Below are 17091 nucleotides of genomic sequence, written 5' to 3' on the forward strand. Positions count from 1 at the left end.
CTACCATTAACTTCTTTACTGCCTGTAGGGACATAGATAAATTATTTATATATCCAAACACAATTTGCTCATCTTTAAAATGGAATCAGATAGCTTTGTTGCCAACATGGATGATAAGTGAAGTTTAAATTTATGTGGTTTTTATTTCTCCCTATGTATGGCAGACTGCTGATGAGGTCTCATTATTATTCTCCTTCTTTTACTAACAGAACCAGTCTTCATTTGGGTTTTAGCTGTATTATGGGTGCCAGGTGCTGCCCAGCTATCCCAGTCTCTTTTGCAGCTGGGTTTGGCCATATTTAGACCAGGGCATAGGCAAATGAGCAGAAGGGGCATGTGCAACTCTGGGTCATCTACTTGGTTGTGCTTACCCTGAATTCTGTTTCTTCTCCCTGTTGGCTGGAAGATGGTGTGGCTGAACTAGCAGCCTTGGGCCCAGACATGGAAGCTGCATGCTGGGGGTGGTGCCATTGGCCTCTTGGTACATATGCTGGATGTACAGGAGGCTAGGTGTATATGCAGCCAGGTTCTCATGCAGTTGAGGGTGCATTAAGGCAAGTGTGAATGAGACTGAGAGGCCTATGAATGGTTCTATGAGAGATACAAGTGTCTATTTATTTTAGCTGCTGTATCTCAAATCTGCTTTACCTACCTGTTGATTCTCATTTTCATTCTGGGTTCCCCATATCATACTAGTTCTGTATTTTACTGCTGCAACACAGACCCTTTCTTTTTCTTCTCCCGCCACCCCAAAGCTAAATCCCTTAGCTCTTGGAGGGCTTTTGAAGGAAGCAAAGTAACAGAAAGGAATTTTTTTTTTTTTTTTAAGTATTGGGGATTGAACTCAGGACCTTGTGCTTGCAAGGCAGGTGCTGTGCCACTGAACTAAATCCCCAGCAAAAGAAATTCTTTGGTAGAAAAAAATATGTCTTGATGAACACAGCAAGAGAGCAAGGTTCTCAAATCCCTCTCCCCATCCATCATCAGCCAAGACTAGTGTGGAGAAGGAGGAAGTGAGTCCTAGCAGCCACAATCATGAAATTAGGCCCTGGCTCTCTTAGAGCTCTGTGGAAGGAACAAGACCCTGAGGGTGGGAGTCAGAATGAACTGCACTGATACATGAAGATTCCTGGTGTCCAGAATATGGTCATGAGCAGTGGAGTGTGCCAGATAAGCAAGGACAGTTCAGACAACAGTGGTATCAGAGATGGTTGTATAGTCACCCTACCCTATTCCCAGTGCTCTATGCTACCTGGGATCAAAAACCAGATACTATAATGGAGATAATGGAGGAAAAAAGCAGAGTATAACAGGTTAATTGTCTAACAGTCCCGTAGCATAAGGGCACCAGTGATATAAATCAGCATAATTTACAGAAAATAGATTTTTCCCACTTAAATTTTTTAAGTAAATTAATGTAACTATTTAGAGCATTGCACAGGGTTCATTCACTTTGATTCTTCTATTGATCTTTTTCTATGTGCTAGACTACTCGTGAATGAGATGTACAATGTCTGAGATATAGTCTCAGTGCCTCTACCCCACACCTAAGGAATTCAGCTCAATGAATAACCGAAACTGACACTGACACATTGCTTTCCATAAAGCTATATAGACTCGGTGGCGGGGGGACCAAGTCTGCCTTGGAGAGTGGAAGGAGACTTCAAAACAGATGAGGCTTGAACTAGACGCTGAAGCAGAAGTATAACTAGAAGGGACACAAGGAGAGAGAATTCATTCCTGACCCTGCATATGCACTTTGCAGAGATAGATGATACGTTGCCACGAAGTGTTGAAGATTATCATTATGAAAAGAAGCAGTAAAAGGAATGACTGAAAACATCATTGGAAGAGACTACACAGAACAAGTCTAGGTGGCTTGGTTTCCACTGGCTCTTTCGCCACTGTATGAAAACCAAATATCCAGCAATGTGATGTTAAGGGGACAAGTGCATAAATAAAGAGGAAAGGGCTAAGGGTTGAAAGGATGGTAAGGAGTTGGGAAGAGGAAAAGATGGAGTAATGTGGTGTAAGGAGGAGGGAGCAGGTGCAACCCATCAGCCCATCAAGTGTACTTCGCTGAGTGAGCCAGCTCGTGCTAGGCATCCACCCCTTGAACACAAGAATTGTTAGTCATACAGAATTTGATGAAAATCAGTTCATCCAAAGACAGCTCCAGGTGCCAGACTCTTGACTGTCCTTTGTCCGGCAGCAGGCTCAGGAGATTCCCTTCACATGTGCATTTGAAAAGGTGTTCTGCCCCGCCTAGACTGAACCAATCCTCTCTAAAATGTTCCTTCCTGTGGACTTGGAGATGCTAGGCCCAAAATCACTGGAAATTCAGGCCAGAGGCTGAATGTACTGCAGCCCATAGAGCCCTCCCTACTTTAACAATAAGGAGAGAGGAGAAGACAGACAAGCACAGAGAGCTGTCCTTCTGCTTAGGTAGTACCTATTGCCCTTTGCTTCCCATCTGTGTCTGATTAGTTCTACATTAGTGTTTGTGTTTCTCCACATTCCCTGATTTGCTGTGTCACCCTGGCCCGGTAGCTGGGAACATACTGCATTTTATGATCAGTGCAAACCAGGTCTGGTAGCTACACCAGCCAAGCGGGTCTGGAATGAGACAAGATTCTGCGTTTGAAACATGGTCCGATGAACACACCTCTGAACAATTTAATGCAAAAAAGACCTGAGCTGGCTTGCCACAGAGCCAGACTCACTATGAAAAATCACAGCCCAAAGCTCAATCAGAGGCAATTTAATTAAAGAGAGTTGGTTATCTAGGCCCAACAAGGCTTGCCAATTTATAACTTGGCAATCTGTAGCCATGAGCTTTTTTGATGGATTCTTTGTCCCCTGCACCCATGAAAAAGATGTATATTGGTTTGGCTTACTTTTCCTTTTCTATTCTTGCAGCATAATTTCATGCCAAGGTTTGTCTTCAGGTTCCATTTTGTAAGACATGGACAGTTTGTAGGTAAAGGAGAGGGAGGAAGAGTAGCTGGTATTATAGGAAAAGGTAATATTCTTATAAATATACCTTTAAATGTTTCCACAACAAAATAACTTCTGTGTACTCAGTACATGTGCTCTTTGATGTACTGCCATAATTTATAGCTAAAACATCCTGTTTACTACATACTAAGTATTGTTCCAAGTACTTCATTTTCATTAACTGATCTATTACAACCACCAATGAGGCAGAAATTCTTAGCATCCATATTTTACAGTTGAGGCAATGGGACTTGGTTGAATAGTGACTTCTTCCAAATTAACATCCACTAAAAACTTCAGACTGCAAATTTATTTGGAAAAAGTCTCTGCTGGTGTAAAGATGTTGATTCTAAAATATCCCCCAAACACCTCATGAGTGTAGAAAGTGATTAGATAGTGGGAGCTCTATATTCATCAGTGGATTTATTTATTGATGAGTTCAGGAGCTGAATATGTTGCTAGGAAATGGCCCCTGACTGGAGGCGTTCCCACCTGGAAGAAACTACTCTTGTCCCTGGCTCATCTCTCTCACTCTGCTTCCTGGCTGCCATAGGATGAACAGATTTCCTCCACCATACTCAACCAGGATGCATTTCTGCCTTGGAGCCAGCCAACTAGACTGAACTCAATGGAAAAGGTGAGTCAAATAAACCTCTCTTCCTTTAAGTTGCAGGTGTCAGGTATTTTGTCCCCAAGACAGGTAAATGAGTGATGTAAAAGTATTCTGGACTAGGTGGATCCTAATCATTATAAGCAGGGTGATGAAGCAGAGAAATAAAGAGGATAATATGGGGATGGAAGTAGAGACTGGAGTGATGTACCTAGAAACCAAGAAACCCAAGAAATCCTAAGGATTGCCAGCAGCGTTAAGAAAGAAGTAGAGGAGTAGAGAGCAGATGCTTTCTCAAAACCTCCAGAAACAACTAAATCTGCCAAACTTTAATTTCAGACTTTTGCCTCCTACATTACGAAAGAATAACTTTTTATTTTTTAAGCTACCAGTTCGTATAATTTATTATGATAGCCACAGAAAATTAATATAAAAACTGGAGTCCTTGTCCAAAGACACACAGGTGTTAAGTACAGAGCCAAGGAGTATGGAATCCCAATCCACGTTCCTAGTCACTCTGCTGTGCCACCTCCACAGACAAAGGAAAGCTGTGTTCTGAGAGGCTTCACCAGAGCCATCATCCTGGTTTTCATGGCACATCTTTGAGGCATTTGGTTATTGTCTTTGTAGTGATATCCCCATTGGCTATAATATTATTTGGTTTGCTTCACTGACTACTAGATTGCAATGCCTGCTAAAATAAATATGCTTCAATTACCTTAAAATCACCAGTGTTCCCACCAAGGAAAACCACTGAAGTGATACAAATTTTAACAAGACTTCAAATTTGGAAGTAATAAGGTTTTGTGAGAGCTGTAATGTAGAGCCATTTCAGTAAAACATATTTAGTTATGTCTGATTCAGACTGAAAACATTCAAATTCAGAGACAGCCTTCATGCTCGGCCTCCAAAGGTATACTCAATTTGGTGTGGCCTAAAAAATTATGTGTCTTCTATTTTTATTAACTATTTTAGTTAAAAATATATGTTCATTTTTTTAGGTAAGCAAAATCATTTTCTTTTTAAAAATATCTTTTTATTGGTACATTTTAGATATATAATACAGTTACAATCATCATTGGGATCTTGTACTTTTACATGACAGGTCTTGATTCCCATTTTTTCCCCATTCCCCTAGCTTCCCTTGACCCCCCTCTACTCTTCCCTATTTACAAAGACTTTGTTTCCATTTTTTTTCCTTTTCTCTTTTTTTTCCCCTTTTCCCTTTCCCCTACCCCACCCACTTCCCTATAGTTTCTCTGGTGTGATAAACTAAAAGTGTAAATAAGGATCAAAATGTATAATTGATATTGTGTAATAGGAAGAAAAGGTCTAAAGATGTATATGGTCATTTTTAATAATAAGTATTTTCAAGGTACCTGTAAATGGATGCTATTCTATTTTTTTTCAAAAATCTGATTTTGTATCGCTTGTTTTAAATGAAACTTTCCAGTCACTCATACTGTTACTTAGAATAATGAAATTTCAGTTTGGCATTATCGTACATGCTTATGGTCTACTTTGATCATTTCCTCATCTCCACTCCCCTTTATCTAACTTTGTCCTTCTCTACATCTCCCTAATTCCTTCTCAAGCAATCTCATTACTTGTTTATTGTCTGTTTCTCACGCTCTCTCACTTTTTACAAAACCACAACAGGAATAATTTCATTTCAGAGAAGAACATCCAAATCTATAAGTTAGGGATAAGGCTGACAGCATTTTTAGATCCAAGAAGCCTCAGGCTGTTAAAATTACATCAGTGTGAAATTGAAAGCTGCATCTATGTGGGTAATGAAGGCTTCTCTCCCCTGATCCAGAGGAATTACTTTTGCTAACATCTATCTTGACCAGTTTCCTAAATCCTGTGCACTATTAATTCAAACTACAGGGGATCGATAAAGGTATTGACTCTGGTATTTATCTCTATGCTCCTTCTAGCTCTGACACATTTCTTTGGGGTTTTCCATTTACGATAGCTTTTGTTGCTTGATTTTCTCTTTCATCTTTAAGTCCACAAAAATAATCATCACACCCCCGCCTCGAAAATACTGTCTCTCTACCCTTACATTTTAATATGGTTTATTCAGTGTGTCTAAAACAGGGATACACTTGTTACTTTTCTTTATGCAATATTAAGCAATATTTGCACAAGGAGCCAAACAAAATAAATTGGAGCCAAAGGTGTTTACACCTCATAAAAGCATGATGTTCAATTACTATCATTCCATGATTTCCAGATTTTCCTTTATTCTGACATGGAGCCAAAGTTGTTCACACAGGGTTATGGAGCCAAAATACATTGTACTAAAACTAACGTCAGACTTCATAATTTTGTAGAATTCTCTTAAAATGACAGTTCAGGTATTTGCATATTTGGGAGACACCTGCAAATTCCCCCAAGTCTGGAGAATCAAGTCCTTGGCAGTGTGACTCTTGAACATGTAATGAGACATGCTCTGCACACGTAGCATGGCCACAGCTTCTCAAGGAATTGGCTTCCTTGGAAAGCACGCAGGCTCTGAACCCCTGGCCCACTTCTGCAGCACACTTGGTCCATTCTCTGACATAAAGGGAGCCATCCGCAGCCCAGCTGTGAATCTGGTCTAGTGCAGGGAGGGGTGGGGAAACTGAAACTCTCATCTAACAATAGTATGCAGAAAACTAGACGTGGTTAATGAGTTAATCTATCAACTTGATGTCAATAGAAGCCATTGTGATCAGATAAAGAGAGCATTCCAGCCCAAAGTGCATGTGAATACCTTTTGACCTTTAGGAACTGTAAAATGTTATGGTGTCTAAACATTCTCTTGTGGTGTCTTTCTGCAGATGTTTCTTGTGTAAATTTTTGCTGATAATGTGTGTATAAATAACCAGATTTGCCTCAAATAAAGCAGACAGTCTGTTGTCTCCACTCTGCCTACAGCGTTTTTCCTTTTCAATCCTTACTCTCTCCTTCAGGTACTGTTCGACTAGTGGGAGCTGGTCCCCCACAGGAGGGAGTACGGGAAGAAGGTAGACTGACTGTATCAGATTCTCCCACAGGGGATATGGAATTAGATGAGAGATTAAGTTGGTAGTAAGAGAGAAACCAGAAGACACAAAGAAGATGATAAGCTTCATTCATGGTAAAAAATAAAGCACTGTGAACTCTAGCTGTAGAAATCATCAGATAGTCTCTACTTCCTGTGGTTTCTGAGACCAAGTATTGCAGCTTTCCCTTGCCCTCTGTAAAGCCTCTTTTAGCCTTGTAATGAATTCTCCTTTACAATTGAGTAACTTTAATCTACCACCAATTGCCTCTATCAAAGCATAAAATGTAAAGTGACCTCTAACTTATCCATGCAGCCCTCCATATACTGGCTTCCTCGCCGAAAGTGTTCTTCCTGTCCATGCCCACTATGGGCAGCAAAGCCAAATGGACATGGCCTGAAAAGGATGCAGGTACAGACATGGTTGTGAGATCAAGGGTCACATGGAGCCAAAACAGAGAGCAGGCAAAATCCAGATGCATGCAGCACACAGAAGTAGGCCCCTGTGGGTGGGTTGTGCTGCTGAGAGCTCTGCACACACATGCTGGGTTCCTCAGCTCCTCACTACATACACCTGAGCACATGAGATCATAGGCTTGGAGGACAATACTTACTGTTTCTGGAATAGAGAGGGGTTTTGATACACTGATACTGCTTTTTTTTTTTTTTTAGTTTATTACACATGTGTGTAATACATAATGCTTATGTTTCTTGTGTGGAGTTGATACCTCTACAAAACACCCCAATTCCTTCTTTTCATCCCTTATCACCTCCCTCCCTTTTATTTAGCTCATCATGAATAATTAAGTTGTGCAGTTAACAGAATCTTACTGTGGAAAAATTTGAACCACTTTTAAATTTCTTGCATATGATTCTCATACAGATTTTTAAAGCTGAAATCTGCATGATTTTTCAAAGAATTAAGAAATTTGAGTTTCTGAACTTCCATATACACAAAATATTGGGAGGACTAACCACAATTTTCATTTTTCTTTTATTGTTTCATCATCTTGGGGAGAGAGTATCAAAGTGATTATAGAGCATGATTCATCATTGCATGCTTTCCAAGCCATCTGCAGGACAGTGAAAGAAACATAGCTTCTAGGCTGCACATGTCCAGTGTGCTCTACATTCCAAATCATGGCCTGGCAGCTGGGTGCTAATGTGCTCTTCCCAGCAGTGCACCCGCTAATGGCCTCTTCCTGGCACTCACTCAAGCATCACTAATGGCTAGCAAGTTGCCTGCCCACTCCCAAAGCGAGACTCTCACTTGTGCATTTTCAGAGAGCTATCCAGAAGCCCCTGCTTTCAGCCACAAAAGCCTGGGGACTGGGATCCCCAGCACAATTGCAAAACGACTTTTGAGAGGTAAGATGTGATGTGTGGTAAGAATGGCAAGATTGAGACAGGATTCACTTCTGAACCAACAAATGTTTTGTTGATAAAATAGAAAAAGACAAAACGTCTTTCTTTTACAACTCCATCTATCAGTCTGATAGTGATGTCAATACCAAAGAAGTATTTGGGAAACTCTCTGTTACAGTGAAATGGATCTGAAACAAGATTTTACCCTGGAGAGGGAAAAGTGGATGTGAATACATTACAGTCAGGTACCTCAAGCCCTCTCGATGCTCTGTGCATTACGTACAGAACAGTAGGAAGTCTCTCATACCTGAGGAATTGGGATGGGGTTTATAGGATTTATAAGTGCTTATATTCTTCAGGTGGGATTCCCCATTCTAGACCCTGTATCTATATTTCTCCACACTGTTTCATTTGGCTTTTCCCAGAAGACAGTGGAAGGCTTCAAAATAGATTTCTAAGATCTCACCTTTCTGCCAAGAAGAAGAATCCTAAGCCTAGTAATTCCTTACCAGGAATGGTGTGTGTGTGTGTGTGTGTGTGTGTGTGTGTGTGTGTGTGTGTGTGATTTTATATAACATAATTTTTAATTAAAAATTGATACAATTGATCAGCCCTTCACCTTGCACTTTTGTCTCAATTACCTCAATTTGAACTCTTACTTGATTGGGGCAAGAAGGATTGTTTGGGGTAAAGAAAGCAAAATCAATGGGATCAAAAACAATACTATAAGTTTAATCAATGGTTTCTTCACAGCTAAGTGAGAGAGATGGGCAGATATTCCCTTCAAAAATGTTCCCCTAAACACATATTAAAATGATGTGTCTGAAATTAGTGTTTTCATCACCCTGTCCTAGTTTATTCACGATGTTCCCTGTAGATGTCAAACTAATAAAGGGTGAATAAAGAAAGATTTCAGCTGCAAAGTTTGATTTATCCTTCATATTCTGATGATAAAATCCTTGCCTATAATCCTCAATATTTTAATTTGAGTTTATGAAATGGAAATCCAGATTGAAATCAATACATAGTCACTGCTTTTGATTAAATCAATCAATTGATCATACGGATAGCACTGAAAGAAATCTCATTATCAGTCATTTAAAACTGTTCATTTCAGAGAGGAGGAAGCTAAGGCTTAGAAAGGGCAGGCAATGTGTCACATGCCTCTTAAGCAAAATCATTGATGCTTAGATCTGGGCAGTGAGAGGCTGAAAGCAGGAGCGAGCTCCAGGAAGGATGGTAAGCATTCACTCTGCCCCAGGAGCCAGCAGTTTAGCTGGAATCATTCATGAGGCCACAGGCACACTGTCACCAGTTCAAGGAGCAATAAGATAAAGATGTTCAGTTGTTATTATTCCATGATTTGCTGACTGTCATCCTTTCTTTTGGGGATTAGAATGTTTTTACCTAAATGTAACAAAGGTTGTAATAGTTGACAGTTTTTGAGATGTCTTTACTAGGATAAATAAAATGAGGGATTTCCCTATTTTTTTCTAGCTTTAACTTTTTTTTTCCTAATAGCTTTATTTACTGCTCTGTCATATCTAACATTCTGGGAAACCACTGCCGTAAGCCATAATAAGTCACTGGAGATTTTAAAATCAGGAATAACATGAACACAGAAGTAATTTGGGAAAATTAATTGTGCTTTAGTGGGTAGTATCCAACTGCAGTAGTAAGAAAAGGAAGTCAGGAAATTTGCTTAGAAAAAAATCACAACACCGCCCACATGGAGTGGGAGGATGATCAAACAGGGAGGCAGCAAAGCTGCAGCAAAGAGGAGGCCAAGGAGAGTCATGAGAAAAGATGGTCTGATGCTCCAAACCAAGATGCCCAAAGGGATAATGATTCACACGTAAGCCAAGGAAAATCTGGGAAAATTAGCAAAAAAAAAAAAAAATTGATGAACTTGGCCATAGTTATATTTGGTTTGAGGACATGGTAGGTACATAAGCAGAACGCCAACAGTGTCTGTAAGGAGATCAAGGTTATCCTATAGGGATAAACACATAAATTAGTAGAAGCACATTAGGAAAAAATGGAAAAACATGGAGGACCAAGAGCTGAAGGTAGCAAGTCTTTGAATAAAGGGAAGGAAGCAAAGAGGGTAAAGAAGACAAGAGCCATCCAAGAAAGAAGAGAGACTGAAAAAGAAAAAAAGAAATCATTTGATACGAGAAAGATAATGTTAAAGAACTTCCATCCTTCCTTCCTTTTCCCTCCTTCCTTCTTTCCATTTAACCATACAGCCATCTATCCATGCACCCTTCCGTTCTTCATCTATCCAACTACTGCTTTGAAAACTTCCTGTGTTCCAGGTTCTGAGCTTAGCTCTTCAGTCTAGATATGGAGAAAGCGGAAAGAACTAAAGAAAACAATGGCAATCTAAGATAAGATGGAGTGCAAGATGTGAGATGTGCCCTGCTCTCTTCAGTTCAGGGTCTCCTAGTGGTCTCCTTTCTTTACTGTCCTATTTTGCTTAACAATCTCTCGCCCCACATAGGAGGGCTGAGCTGAAATCACTAAAATATGGGTAGAAATACTAGCTATCAATCTTATTCCTAGTGGTCTCCTTTCTTTACTGTCCTATTTTGCTTAACAATCTCTCGCCCCACATAGGAGGACTGATTAGAGTGCTGAGCTGAAATCACTAAAATATGGGTAGAAATACTAGCTATCAATCTTCCCTGTTCAGAGTGCAGGGCAGGTTTCCACTGCAGCCTGTGTGACAGGTGGAATAGATTTAAACAAAGGCCATTACGATTCACATAGAGGAGGAAGGCTCACTTTGGGAGCCTTGCCATGGATCTCTGATGGCTTGAATCCAATCAGGGACAACAGTTACTCTGCATCTTGGCAAGGACTTTTTACGGTTCTTTAGAGTGGAAAATGCTGTGCTTGCTTTGGCAACACATATACTAAAATTAGATTGGAAATGTTTAATGGGAGATATGGAAATTTCAAGTTGAAGTAAATGCATTATTCTTTAATGCATTATTTGAATGGAAGGGTATCCCATAACTAGCGCTATTTGGGGGCTTTTCTTTTAATAAATTTTCCAATCCAGAACCAAAATTTAGAAACAAAAGTAGAAAGAGAAATATATACATATATGAATACCAAATATACACAAACATATCCATCTATACACATGTACATTTGAAAATTTAATAAAGCACACAAAGTGAAAAAATAATTACAAATATAGTAAGCTATGGTAAGACTGGAGTCATGGTAATGTTATATAGAGAAAAACAGGAGGAGCCTTCATTAGACTCAATCTCCTCATTTTCTAGGCCAGAGTGATGGCCTTATTAAATCCTTTAAATTCTCCCATTTTTTTTGGTAGTTCTCCCATGTTTTAAGTGATTTCTTCAATTAAGTTATGAACAATAGCAAGACATTGTTTCCCTTAGGATATTAAGTATTAGATTTAATTATTTCATTTATATTTCTTGCATGTGCCTAATGCTTCTGAGAAATAAAAACTTTTAATTAGTCAAATAAAACATAATAAATAAAAGACTTCCTCAGATTAATCTATATTAAAATTTGGCTTTTAAACACATCCTCTTTTTATGAAGAGTAACGTTTTTTTAAAAGGTGGTTATTTTTCAAAGTATAAAATTAATGTAAATTATACTGAATGACTGTTGTAAAATCTGCCTTATTCCAAGCTATAGGCCAAACTTCTGTCTGTATCCCTGACTCTTTCTGTTCCCTTATGGCTGCTCTGCCAAAGGCACTTAGTGGCATTGTGTAGTATACACAGAACCAACCAAAGTTGTGCATCTGCAGAACAGTCCAAGCTATATGTCCTAGTCATGGGTCATGCGCAAGAAAACAGCCCTAGACTGAGTTACAGCATATCCTAAGGGAATTGTGCTAGATGCTCTCTCTTCCTGTCTCCCAAGGGCCTTAGGTTGTTTCTGCAGAAGTGAAAACATATTGTCCCACTGTACTTGTGAGTTAGGTTGCCAGGATCTTTTTACAACTTATGGATTAAGGCAACTAATTTTGCTGCCATGTTTTAAAGAAGAGATATTAATTATTCTTTTTATCAGTATAGGAGTATAGGTTTGGATTCACACAGGGCAAGTACACCAACTCTAGCCTCAGGTTGAATGGGGACATACTCCTCCTCACTTGAGAAAGGAAGAACTCTTCCATGCAAGAACAGTGGAAGGGGAGGAAGCAGGTGTAAGTTCTGCCCTCAGTCCTGGGTCTGCCTTGGCTTCACAATGGTCATTTATAGAATGAAACCATGATCTGAACATCAGATCAGTTGAGTGAGTGAAAATCTTTAAGGCTTCATGTAGAGTACAGTATGAATATTGTATCATGCATGCATAAGAATAATATCTACAACATTTGAAGAAGATAAAACCACACCAGTTGATTCATGGGCTAAGGAAAGACAGAGAGAAGCAAAGATAGTTATGATAGCATATGATAAACATGGTACACAGGACACTCTGACAGGAGGTAAGGAGGTCCTCTTGTGCAATAGGAAGGCAGAAAGTGCCCTAAAAAGGCTTTCTGAATGAGATTATGTTCAAAGTACACAGAGATCATCAGAGTGGGTCAAGTAGCTAGGGAGCATTTATTTTAGGAAGCAGAGAGGGCAAGGGAATAAAGGACTTCACATGTCCTGCTTAGCTTTTTGATTTTCATCTTAAAGGTGATGGACATTCAGTAAAGAATTGTGAACATCAGAGTGATGTGATCGTTTGTGTTTTAGAAAGATCACCCTGTCTGACCACTGAGGTGCTGAAAGGAAGTCGGGAGGGTAAGAGGTGTTTAAAGATCATTACAGCAATCCAGGAAAGAATAATGAAGACTGGACCTAAAGCAGTAATAGTGTGAGTGGAGAGTTGAAAAATGTTTAAGAATTGGGACATGATTTATTGGATATCGGGAGAAGAAGAAGAAGAAACCATCCAATAAGAATCTTTTTAAAAATGAGTGAGAAAGATACCTTTTCCACTTAGTAGGATACATCTCTTTATAGCCTTATCTCCAGCACCACTGCCATTCTCCTTACTTGCAGTAAAAGAGACTTGTCCTGTGGTAAGCAATTGTGTCACAGGTCGCAGGCTTCATAAAAGCTCTCCTCTTCATTCTTTTAATTTCAAACCTAGAAAATTTTCTCCTGCAGACTAATTTGTATGTTTATCCACTTTTACTGGGTGTATATCTTCTCTCTTCCATGAATCAATGAACAGAATTCTTATAGTTAAGACAAAACATTTTACACTGCCTTAATTTTATAGTCCATTAAACCTCATTTACTGCTTTTTCTTTGTTCTTTTGGGAATCATTGAATAAACTTTATTAATTTTTCTATATAAAATACATTATTGGAATACATTTCTTAAGTTATGGGCTTTGAGATTTTTGGTCATATTTTGCAGTTTGTTTTTATGCTGATCCATTGATTGCTTTATAACAGGCATCCCTGTGGCCTACCGTTGCTGCTTGATACACACTGACTAGCTACAGTATAGGGTAGGATTGTCTGGTTCATAGGGAGATATGTGTCCTAAGACTTTGCCTTCATTGCTTTTGCCAAATCTGGTCACTTAATGCCTCCTACAAAACAAAATAAAATTCCCTGTTTTAAAAGAGCAAACAATGAAAACATTTGAAATATTATAACAATACATTCAATGTGAAAAGTGTAGTTTCATTCTATGATTGGCACTTGTTTCTAATATGCTCAGCATGTCATTTTTCACAAAACAACCAGTCACTGTACTCAAACATGCTTGATGTGCATATATAATGTGGGCATTAGCTAACAATATGATAGTTTCATACAGTTCAGCATTCGGCTCTGGAAAGACGATAACAAAAATGAATGCATAACACTGGGAACTAGCACTGTGGGTCACTGCTAGCCCTACCATCTGTCTCCATAAGAGGAGAATGGTTTCCTAGACATATCCAGACAAAGAATATCACCATATGTCCATTTGTCACAAAGCACCACAATCGGGCTCAGTGTTAGCAATACTATTACACAGATCACTTAGGCAGTATGCAGGGAAAAGTAGCTAATTATATAATCAATCACTCCTAAAGTGCAACTTCTAAAGAGTACAATTGTGCTCTACCTGTTATCTATGAGACTCTTTATAGATTTAGTCATTATATTAAAAAAAACTGTACTTTGAGAATTATCAAAGTTTAAATAGCCAAACAAGTAAGCAAAAGTCTTCTGAGTCTGTGAAATCTATATGTATGGTCACACAGAATGACTTTATACTGGACAAAACTCATATGCTCACTAGAATAGGTTTAGGGAAACTCAGGGAATGCTCAACAATTTATGTGTATGCCATCCTGGGCTGGGGCCATGCTCATCTTCTCTGTCTCATCCCCATTTTCGTATATGTGTTGCCAAAGCGAGCACCAGTGCTTAACAATGAGGAAGAAAGTTAAAGTAAATTTCATACTACATTTTAAGGATTTACAATGTGCTAATGTGCTTTCAAATTATTTTATTTAATTTATTATTGTAATATCATATACCAAAACATGCATTGATTTTAATACTGTAAACAATGGCTTAGTAGAAAATACCTACTTCTTTTTTAAAGTACATTTATAATTCCTTCAGTATTTCTGAAATCATATGTAAATGTTATTATTTGAAACAAATGTTTCTGTAGAATAAGAAATAGATGATATAATCCAGCATTTTCCAAAATGTTTACCATTTAATAATAGATGTTCAAGATATTCTGTAAAAAATTAGGAAGAATTACAGTTAAATAAGTTTATGAAGTTTTATGTCTCAGTGAATCTTAATGTACTTGAGAAATAAAATTTGTCAATTTTTTAATCTAGTCATCTCATTCTTTGTATCCTCCAATAGTGAAAATTAAATTCTTATAAAACTAATGTTCTATGTATGACACTCTGACCCATGTATTTTTAAAAGACTTTATAGCCCAAATAAATTGTGGAGAGACAAGACTAAAAGAAAATGACAAAATTGAGAGTGCAGTAAGTTCTATGATAAAATTGAGTCTACCCTATAGACTACAGGGGAGAAAAATATTTAATTTTTATCTCAATTTTTCATATTGAGGGTATTAAGAAGGTAAGTTTCTTTTCATGACACAATTATAGTTTTTTTTAATGTTCTGTTTTGGTAATTTTCCATAGCTTAAATTCTTTTAGAGTTCTCTCTTTCTGATTAATTTCCTTCTCTGCTGGAAATAATGTATTTTTCACAAAATGTAAAGAGTAGCTTGGAGAAGAATTGAGTAGCTTGACCTTATCATGTCCAAAACTCAACTACTCTTGGACCCAGTAATCTGTTGCTTTTCAATGAAAGGTAATGCTATCTGGCCAAGTGCCATTAAATAATGTAGACTTCACTCTAAACATCTTTCTCTTATCTATATAATATATCAACTAACAACTCTATCAGTTGTTTAAAGATGTCATGAGTGGAGGTCAACAACCATATTTTTCATTCTAACTATTCCAAAGAATTTGAAGGAGTATCTGCTGCTTTCTGGAAATGAAGACTTTTAGATTCAATGTAGAAAAATAGTCACTAAATTTAAAATTTTTTTTTTTTTTTGAACTGGGGATCTAATTCGGGAGCTTGCACTTGCAAGGCAGGCAGCAGCACCACTGAGCTACATCCCTGGCACATTAACTTTACAGTTTTGATACAATCTTATATTGTACAACATTCTTAAAGTGCCACATGTTTTGACTCACATTTGGAACATAATCTGGAAGAAACTACAATGTCTCATTCTTATTTTATAAATTTCTACCATGCCTAATATATTAAAATAGCATTTTAAATGTGTTTTCGGTAGTGAATTAATAATAATAATAAAACAAAATCAGAGTACAAGAGAAATCCTCCATAGGTGACTTCTCAGGTATCTGTAGATTTGGGAAAGTGTACAGTTTAGAAAACTAAGAAATATTACCTTAGTCATTTAGCCAACCTCATATGCTAGCTGTTACTGTTAACTCTTGGTAAAACAAAAGACACAACATGGAAGTCATACACACAGTGGAGACTTCCTGTTCTGCCTGTTCCTCCCTACCTGCGGTCATAGCACCAGTTTTTCCTTGAAAACCTAAATATCCCTCCCCTTTTCATTGTCTCATTCTCAGTCTAGTGTTCTGACCTCACCTAGGCAAGAGAGGGACATGAGATACAAGTTCAGCCAATCAGATATTGTTTTCTAGGAATTTGAATACTAAATGGAAGTGATTCAATCTCATGATGTTGCCTAAAGACAACCTGTATCTACTGTGACCCCTAAGCCTGCCTGGTTCCTACCCTTTCTGGGCTATAAATGAACTCAGAATCCCTCCTTTCCATGTATCCCCTCTTTTAATGCCCTTGGAGAAACAAACTTCTTTAGTATAAATAGGTAGCAAAGGTTTTATTCACACATTGAATAAGATGTGCCAGGGGCCTTGTACTGTAAATAAGACAAAAGTGTGCCTTGGTGAAACTTTCATTTTGAGGACCTAAATAAATAAATGTATAAAAGATATATAGATTGCTGTTAATGTTTAACACAGTTCTTTGACAAAAAGTACTATTAATTTATTTTAAATTCAGTGATCGCGGAAGCCTAAAGTGGACAACTGTCCTCACTAAAGAGACTTTTCTCTGACATGTCAAGGCAGAATGTCAACAGCTTCTATGAATAAAGTATTCATACAACATTTTTTCAACCTGTGGGGTGTAACTTATTCATGGGCTGCAAATAAATTTAATGAGTTGTAGTCAGTCTTTATAAAGGAGAAATGGAATAGGGTAGAATTGAGTAGACTAGAAAATATCAGCAGGCAGTATGCAGTAAATTAATTAAAGGTAATTAAACTCTTGTTTCTATGGGCCATAGTTTAAAGAAGTTTAAAAAGCATTATCTAGAGGGCAGGGGATATAGCTGAGTGGTGTTGCCCCCTGCCTTGCAAGTGCAAGGTCCTGAGTTCAACTTCTGGTACTGCAAAAAAAAAAAAAAGAAGAAGAAGAAGAAGAAAGCACATAATCTAGAAAAAAATTCTCAGAAGATAATTATTATCCATGTTATAGTGA

The 17091-nt window shown here is 38.1% G+C and overlaps 1 protein-coding gene and 1 non-coding gene across 2 annotated transcripts in view; both read right to left on the reverse strand.

Annotated features, from left to right (window-relative positions):
* The window catches only part of Xkr4 (XK related 4), a 460700-nt gene that overhangs the window by 296529 nt on the left and 147080 nt on the right, over positions 1-17091 (reverse strand).
* On the reverse strand, positions 14310-14418 carry LOC117285053. Its single transcript, XR_004516066.1, has one exon. It is a non-coding gene; the product is annotated as a U6 spliceosomal RNA (small nuclear RNA).

Source organism: Fukomys damarensis, unplaced genomic scaffold (assembly GCF_012274545.1).
Source record: "Fukomys damarensis isolate Sample0158 unplaced genomic scaffold, DMR_v1.0_HiC HiC_scaffold_5, whole genome shotgun sequence".
NCBI lineage: Eukaryota > Metazoa > Chordata > Mammalia > Rodentia > Bathyergidae > Fukomys > Fukomys damarensis.